Raw genomic sequence first — 9,425 nt, 5'->3', positions numbered from 1 at the left:
AATAACAAATGATGGTTAAGAAACTATTTCCACCACGAAAAAAAGTTTCTAGTGGTTAGAGGCCCCCAATCTACGTGGATAATCTAGATTTCATACAATGAAACACGGTCTACGGATTTACCGATATGTTTTCCGTTTCGTATGTTATACCAGGAGTAACAATTTTAATGTAAAATAACCACATGTTAGAGCACGATTACGTCAACATTTGTAGAACAATCGTAACGTCGATACTTCTTTGTGTCTATTTTGAGCCAGTCACATTGTTTTATATATTGTTATTTAGAGACATATATCACAACGAGCTTTAGTTTCTAAAAAAAGATATTTACATGACAGTGAATCATATTTTTCATTTATTATGTCATGTCCGTTTCTAGGGAAACGTCGTGGAGTTAGCGGCTCAGAGAGGAAACAAAGACATCTTGACACTGTTACTTGAGAAAGGAGCTGACGTAAATAAAGTTAGTGTCCAAACATATTTTCTATAGATGCACATGTGTACGACTTATTCATTATGTTGATCGGAAATAAATTATTTGTTTTGTTACTCTAAGTAGGTAATTTTTAGATCTGGCCAAATTCAGCGACATTAGCAGAATTACTTTACCTCTTTAAAACGAAAACAGTACAAATGTTATCAAGCTATTGAAAACATGTTAGTTACAGCTCAATCGTTTTAAACCCGTTTATTATTTTAATTAACCTTAAAAAAACACCCGTTCAAGCTCATAAGCTTACTTTATATCGCCGAACTTAAACAGGTTGCATTGAACTCGATTATTGTTTTCTTAAAAAAAATCAGAAAATAGTGCAAAAGTAGAGTTGTCGAAATTGTTTTTATATTGTTTTTTACAATTTTGTTTCTAAGTAAAACATGTGTTAGGTATTCTATTTCTATCAAAACATCAACAGACTGTTGTATTCAGTATTTTCCTCGACATAAGTTGAGAAAATGCATTCTTTATTTTCATTTTGGCATTGGATTGTATTCTTCTTATTTATACTATTTCGTTTTCTTTCTCACTTTACTAGAGCTAATAAAAACATTAATATATACTTGTTATACTGCTAAACCTTTCATCCAATATCGTTTACCCTCCCTCTGCCTGTGGGGAGTTAATAAAAACCTGTGTTAGTTAGTGAATGTGGAATAATTACCAAATATAGATAAAAACTGACAAAAAATAAAAACAATAAAAAATGATAGTTAAGAAACTATTTTCACCACGAAAAAAAGTTTCTTGCGGTTAGAGGCCCCCAATCTACGTGGATAATCTAGATTTCATACAATGAAAAACGGTCTACGGATATACCGATATGTTTTCCGTTTCGTATGTTATACCAGAAGTAACAATTTTAATGTTAAATAACCACATGTTAGAGCACGATTACGTTAACAATTGTAGAACAATCGTAACGTCGATACTTCTTTGTGTCTATTTTGAGCCAGTCACATTGTTTAATATATTGTTATTTAGAGCCATATTTCACAACGAGCTTTAGTTTCTAAAAAAAGGATATTTACATGAAAATGAATTAAATTTTTCATTTATTATGTCATGTCCGTTTCTAGGGAAATGTCGTGGAGTTAGCGGCTCAGAGAGGAGACAAAGACATCTTGACACTGTTACTTGAGAAAGGAGCTGACGTAAATAAAGTTAGTGTCTAAACATATTTCTATAGATATATATGTGTACGACTTATTCATTATGTTGACCGGAAATAAATTATTTGTTTTTATTACTCTCAGTTGGTAATTTTCATAACTGGCCGAATTCAGCGACATTAGCAGAATTACTTTACCTCTTTAAAACGAAAACAGTACAAATGTTATCAAGCTGTTGAAAACATGTTAGTTACAGCTCAATCGTTTAACCCGTTTATTATTTTTAATTAACCTTAAAAAAACACCAGTTCAAGCTCATAAGCTTACTTTATATCGCCGAACTAAAACAGGTTGCATTGTACTCGATTATTGTTTTCTTAAAAAAATCAGAAAATAGTGCAAAAGTAGAGTTGTCGAAATTGTTTTTATATTGTTTTACAATTTTTTTTCTAAGTAAAACATGTGTTAGGTATTCTATTTCTATCAAAAACATCAACAGACTATTGTATTCAGTCTTTTCCTCGACATAAGTTGAGAAAATGCATTCTTTATTTTCATTTTGGCATTGGATTGTATTCTTCTTATTTATACTATTTCGTTTTCTTTCTCACTTTACTAGAGCTAATAAAAACATTATTATATACTTGTTATAATGCTAAACCTTTCATCCAATACCGCTTACTCTCCCTCTGCCTATGGGAAGTTAGTGAATGTGCAATAATTACCAAATATAGATAAAAACTGACAAAAAAAATAAACAATAAAAAATGATGGTTAAGAAACTATTTCCACCACGAAAAAAAGTTTCTAGCGGTTAGAGGCCCCCAATCTACGTGGATAATCTAGATTTCATACAATGAAAAACGGTCTACGGATTTACCGATATGTTTTCCGTTTCGTATGTTATACCAGAAGTAACAATTTTAATGTAAAATAACCACGTGTTAGAGCACGATTACGTCAACATTTGTAGAACAATCGTAACGTCGATACTTCTTTGTGTCTATTTTGAGCCAGCCACACTTTTTAATATATTGTTATTTAGAGACATATATCACAACGAGCTTTAGTTTCTAAAAAAAATTTACATGACAGTGAATCAATGTTTTTGATTTATTATGTCTTATCCGTTTCTAGGGAAATGTCGTGGAGGCAGCGGTTTGGGGAGGAGACAAAGACATCTTGACACTGGTACTTGAGAAAGGAGCTGACGTAAATAAAGTTAGTGTCTAAACATATTTTTATAGATACATATGTATACGACTTTATTCATTGTATTTGTCGGAAATTAATTATTTGTTTTATTACTCTCAGTAGGTTATTTTCATAACTGGCCGAATTCAGCGACATTAGCAGAATTACTTTACCTCTTTAAAACGAAAACAGTACAAATGTTATCAAGCTGTTGAAAACATGTTAGTTACAGCTCAATCGTTTTAACCCGTTTATTATTTTGATTAACCTTAAAAAACACCAGTTCAAGCTCATAAGCTTACTTTATATCGCCGAACTAAAACAGGTTGCATTGTACTCGCTTATTGTTTTCTTAAAAAAATCAGAAAATAGTGCAAAAGTAGAGTTGTCGAAATTGTTTTTATATTGTTTTACAATTTTGTTTCTAAGTAAAACATGTGTTAGGTATTCTATTTTCTATCAAAAACATCAACAGACTATTGTATTCAGTCTTTCGCTCGACATAAGTTGAGAAAATGCATTCTTTATTTTCATTTTGGCATTGGATTGTATTCTTCTTATTTATACTATTTCGTTTTCTTTCTCACTTTACTAGAGCTAATAAAAACATTATCATATACTTGTTATAATGCTAAACCTTTCATCCAATACCGCTTACTCTCCCTCTGCCTGTGGGAAGTTAGTGAATGTGGAATAATTACCAAATATAGATAAAAACTGACAAAAAAAAAAACAATAAAAAATGATGGTTAAGAAACTATTTCCACCACGAAAAAAAGTTTCTAGCGGTTAGAGGCCCCCAATCTACGTGGATAATCTAGATTTCATACAATGAAAAACGGTCTACGGATTTACCGATATGTTTTCCGTTTCGTATGTTATACCAGAAGTAACAATTTTAATGTAAAATAACCACGTGTTAGAGCACGATTACGTCAACATTTGTAGAACAATCGTAACGTCGATACTTCTTTGTGTCTATTTTGAGCCAGCCACACTGTTTAATATATTGTTATTTAGAGACATATATCACAACGAGCTTTAGTTTCTAAAAAAAATTTACATGACAGTGAATCAATGTTTTTGATTTATTATGTCTTATCCGTTTCTAGGGAAATGTCGTGGAGGCAGCGGTTTGGGGAGGAGACAAAGACATCTTGACACTGGTACTTGAGAAAGGAGCTGACGTAAATAAAGTTAGTGTCTAAACATATTTTTATAGATACATATGTATACGACTTATTCATTGTATTTGTCGGAAATTAATTATTTGTTTTATTACTCTCAGTAGGTTATTTTCATAACTGGCCGAATTCAGCGACATTAGCAGAATTACTTTACCTCTTTAAAACGAAAACAGTACAAATGTTATCAAGCTGTTGAAAACATGTTAGTTACAGCTCAATCGTTTTAACCCGTTTATTATTTTGATTAACCTTAAAAAACACCAGTTCAAGCTCATAAGCTTACTTTATATCGCCGAACTAAAACAGGTTGCATTGTACTCGCTTATTGTTTTCTTAAAAAAATCAGAAAATAGTGCAAAAGTAGAGTTGTCGAAATTGTTTTTATATTGTTTTACAATTTTGTTTCTAAGGAAAACATGTGTTAGGTATTCTATTTCTATCAAAAACATCAACAGACTATTGTATTCAGTCTTTCGCTCGACATAAGTTGAGAAAAATGCATTCTTTATTTTCATTTTGGCATTGGATTGTATTCTTCTTATTTATACTATTTCGTTTTCTTTCTCACTTTACTAGAGCTAATAAAAACATTATCATATACTTGTTATAATGCTAAACCTTTCATCCAATACCGCTTACTCTCCCTCTGCCTGTGGGAAGTTAGTGAATGTGAAATAATTACCAAATATAGATAAAAACTGACAAAAAAATAAACAATAAAAAATGATGGTTAAGAAACTATTTCCACCACGAAAAAAAGTTTCTAGCGGTTAGAGGCCCCCAATCTACGTGGATAATCTAGATTTCATACAATGAAAAACGGTCTACGGATTTACCGATATGTTTTCCGTTTCGTATGTTATACCAGAAGTAACAATTTTAATGTAAAATAACCACGTGTAAGAGCACGATTACGTCAACATTTGTAGAACAATCATAACGTCGATACTTCTTTTTGTCTATTTTGAGCCAGCCACACTGTTTAATATATTGTTATTTAGAGACATATATCACAACAAGCTTTTGTTTCTAAAAAAAACATTTACATGACAGGGAATCAATGTTTTTGATTTATTATGTCTTGTCCGTTTCTAGGGAAATGTCGAGGAGGGCAGCGGTTTGGGGAGGAGACAAAGACATCTTGACACTGGTACTTGAGAAAGGAGCTGGCGTAAATAAAATTAGTGTCTAAACATATTTTTATAGATACATATGTATACGACTTATTCATTGTATTTGTCGGAAATTAATTATTTGTTTTATTACTCTCAGTAGGTTATTTTCATAACTGGCCGAATTCAGCGACATTAGCAGAATTACTTTACCTCTTTAAAACGAAAACAGTACAAATGTTATAAAGCTGTTGAAAACATGTTAGTTACAGCTCAATCGTTTTAACCCGTTTATTATTTTGATTAACCTTAAAAAACACCAGTTCAAGCTCATAAGCTTACTTTATATCGCCGAACTAAAACAGGTTGCATTGTACTCGCTTATTGTTTTCTTAAAAAAATCAGAAAATAGTGCAAAAGTAGAGTTGTCGAAATTGTTTTTATATTTTTTTCACAATTTTGTTTGTAAGTAAAACATGTGTTAAGTATTTTATTTTTATCAAAAACATCAACATACTATTGAATTCAGTGTTTTCCTCGACATAAGTTGGGAAAATGCGTTTTTTATTTTCATTTTGCAATTTGATTGTATTCTCCTTATTTATACTTTTTTGTTTTCTTTCTCACTTTACTAAAGCTAATGAAAATACTATTATATACTTGTTATAATGCTAAACCTTTCTTCAAATATCGTTTACTCTCCCTCTGCCTGTGGGAAGTTAGTGAATGTGGAATAATTACCAAATATAGATAAAAACTGACAAAAAAATAAAAAATAAAAAATGATGGTTAAGAAACTATTTCCACCACGAAAAAAAAGTTTCTAGCGGTTAGAGGCCCCAAATCTACGTGGATAATCTAGATTTCATACAATGAAAAACGGTCTACGGATTTACCGATATGTTTTCCGTTTCGTATGTTATACCAGAAGTAACAATTTTAATGTAAAATAACCACGTGTTAGAGCACGATTACGTCAACATTTTTAGAACAATCGTAACGTCGATACTTCTTTGTGTCTATTTTGAGCCAGCCGCATTGTTTAATATATTGTTATTTAGAGACATATATCACAACGAGCTTTAGTTTCTAAAAAAAAAAATTACATGACAGTGAATCATTTTTTTTATTTATTATGTCTTGTCCGTTTCTAGGGAAATGTCGTGAAGGCAGCGGTTTGGGGAGGAGACAAAGACATCTTGACACTGGTACTTGAGAAAGGAGCTGACGTAAATAAAGTTAGTGTCTAAACATATTTCTATAGATACATATGTATACGACTTATTCATTGTATTTATCGGAAATTGATTATTTGTTTTATTACTCTCAGTAGGTTATTTTCATAACTGGCCGAATTCAGCGACATTAGCAGAATTACTTTACCTCTTTACAGTACAAATGTTATCAAGCTATTGAAAACATGTTAGTTACAGCTCAATCGTTTTAACCAGTTTATTATTTTAATTATCCTTAAAAAACACCAGTTCAAGCTCATCAACTTACTATATATCGCCGAACTAAAACAGGTTGCATTGAACTCGCTTATTGTTTTCTTAAAAAATCAGAAAATAGTGCAAAAGTAGAGTTGTCGAAATTGTTTTTATATTGTTTTACAATTTTGTTTTAAGTAAAACATGTGTTAGGTATTTTATTTCTATCAAAAAGATCAACAGACTATTGTATTTAGTCTTTTCCTCGACATAAGTTGAGAAAAATTCATTTTTTATTTTCATTTTGTCATTGGATTGTAATCTTCTTATTTATACTATTTCGTATTCTTTCTCACTTTACTAGAGCTAATAAAAATACTATTATATACTTGCTATAATGCTAAACCTTTCATCCAATACCGCTTACTCTCCCTCTGTCTGTGGGGAGTTAATAAAAACCTGTGTTAGTTAATGAATGTGGAATAATTACCAAATATAGATAAAAACTGAAAAAATAAACAATAAAAACTGATGGTTAAGAAACTATTTCCACCACGAAAAATGTTTCTAGCGGTTAGAGGCCCCCAATCTACGTGGATAATCTAGATTTCATACAATGAAAAACGGTCTACGGATTTACCGATATGTTTTCCGTTTCGTATGTTATACCAGAAGTAACAATTTTAATGTAAAATAACCACATGTTAGAGCATGATTACGTCAACATTTTTAGAACAATCGTAACGTCGATACTTCTTTGTGTCTATTTTGAGCCAATCACATTGTTTAATATATTGTTATTTAGAGACATATATCACAACGAGCTTTAGTTTGTAAAAAAAGATATTTACATTACAGTGAATCAAATTTTTCATTTATTATGTCATGTCCGTTTCTAGGGAACTGTCGTGGAGTTAGCGGCTCAGAGAGGAGACAAAGACATCTTGACACTGTTACTTGAGAAAGGAGCTGACGTAAATAAAGTTAGTGTCTAAACACATTTCTATAGATACATATGTGTACGACTTATTTATTATGTTGACCGGAAATAAATGATTTGTTTTGTTACTCTCAGTAGGTAATTTTCAGATCTGGCCGATTTCAGTGACATTAGCGGAATTATTTTACCTCTTTAAAACGAAAATAGTACAAATGTTATCAAGCTATTGAAAACATGTTAGTTACATTTCTCTCTTTTAAACCCGTTTATTTTTATAATTAATCTTTCAAAAACACCAGTTTATGCTCATAAGCTTACTTTATATCGCCGAACAAAAACGAGTTGCATTGAACTCGCGAATTGTTTTCTTAAAAAATCAGAAAATAGTGCAAAAGTACAGTTGTCGAAATTGTTTTTATATTTTTTCACAATTTGTTTCTAAGTAAAACATGTGTTAGGTATTCTATTTCTTTCAAAAACATCAACAGACTATTGTAATCAGTCTTTTCCATGACATAAGTTGAGAAAATGCATTTTTTATTTTCATTTTGGCATTGGATTGTATTCTTCTTATTTATACTATTTCGTTTTCTTTCTCACTTTACTAGAGCTAATAAAAATACTATTATATACTTTGTTATAATGCTAAACTTTCATCCAATATCGTTTAATCTCCCTCTGCCTGTTGGGGGTTAATTAAGGACGTTCCGATCAGTGATCGAATGCGCCGTTCGTTCGGACCTCCTCGGGTCAATGAGTCCATTCGGAACTGCACATGAAAACTCTTTTGTGACTAAGATTATGAAGAATAGCGATCTATATGTTATCCGTCTAACAATATCTGACCTTTTAACGTTAAAATTAGGATAGTATAGTCGATAAACGGCGTATTTGTCGATATTGTACTTAGTAAGGTTTGCCGAAAGCTTGATACCGGGTGAAAATCATAGTTTATACGGTAGGTGTAGGACCTAGTTTCGACAAACTAGAAAAAAAATAATGTTGTCAGATATTTGAATTTGGCTAGGCTAATATAACATGAAGCTACATGTAACTTTTGAGAAGCACATTACATAACTCATACAAACGGACTGATATATGCCGATACGGTCTCGATCTTGTACTGAATAAAAATGAGATTTCATAACAATCAAGTGATTAAAACATTATCTGTTCAACTCCGACATATTTGACACTTAATATACATGTATATGTTTTAAGGAAGATGCATAATTAAATCAAGATATTCCAATTTTGGCGATTAATCCTCTAGTATAAAAACTACAGATACAGAAATATTTTCATCTCTCCATCGCCCCACCCCTGATTTTCGTTCAATTTGTACAAGCTAGTATACATATATATACATGTATTTCATGAATATTGTGTATGTAGATGTCTACATGTATCATGTTTAGCTAATATGATCCTCAATAAGCACTAAAATGTTCGGGAAACAAGATTTGTATTTACTGTACGCATGTACGATAAGACATAGGCCTAACTACAATGTAATCTAATTAAATGATGCATGTATTTCCCGTTTTTAGAAAAAGCGTGGAAGTACTCTCATTCAGTTGATCAAATACTATCTTACGAAAAAGCACATGTAAGCTATAGTGTCAACATCAGTATTATATCTGTGATATAGAAACTAAACATGTACATGTAGGTATAGACTAAATTTTTTCCTGTCTACAGTAATCAGCTGAATGTAGATCGAGGATTCAGAATAAGAGATTTTTTTTCTTAGGCGTATAACAGTTAGATTCTACTTGCCGTATACACTTTTTGTAGGTTATATTGAGGATCCAAAAATCTGTTTTAGTTTACTTCGGATAATAAATATATATCTACATGTATTAGATATGCAGATATCTCCTCAAAAAACATAAAAAAAAGTCATACAGTTGTGTATGATGACATCGATTTTATCGACATTGTTTTGATCAA

General features: G+C 31.2%; 1 long non-coding RNA gene across 1 annotated transcript; it reads left to right on the top strand.

Moving 5' to 3' along the window:
* Window positions 1-381: 381 nt before the first annotated feature.
* On the top strand, window positions 382-4,000 carry LOC138306744 (uncharacterized). The gene is made up of 4 exons (XR_011205906.1): window positions 382-464; window positions 1,577-1,660; window positions 2,747-2,830; window positions 3,916-4,000. It is a non-coding gene; the product is annotated as an uncharacterized lncRNA (long non-coding RNA).
* The last annotated feature ends 5,425 nt before the right edge of the window (window positions 4,001-9,425 follow it).

This window comes from Argopecten irradians, chromosome 13 (genome assembly GCF_041381155.1).
Source record: "Argopecten irradians isolate NY chromosome 13, Ai_NY, whole genome shotgun sequence".
Lineage (NCBI taxonomy): Eukaryota > Metazoa > Mollusca > Bivalvia > Pectinida > Pectinidae > Argopecten > Argopecten irradians.
Note: the sequence above shows the minus strand (reverse complement) of the source record. Positions and strands in the feature narration are given on the sequence as shown.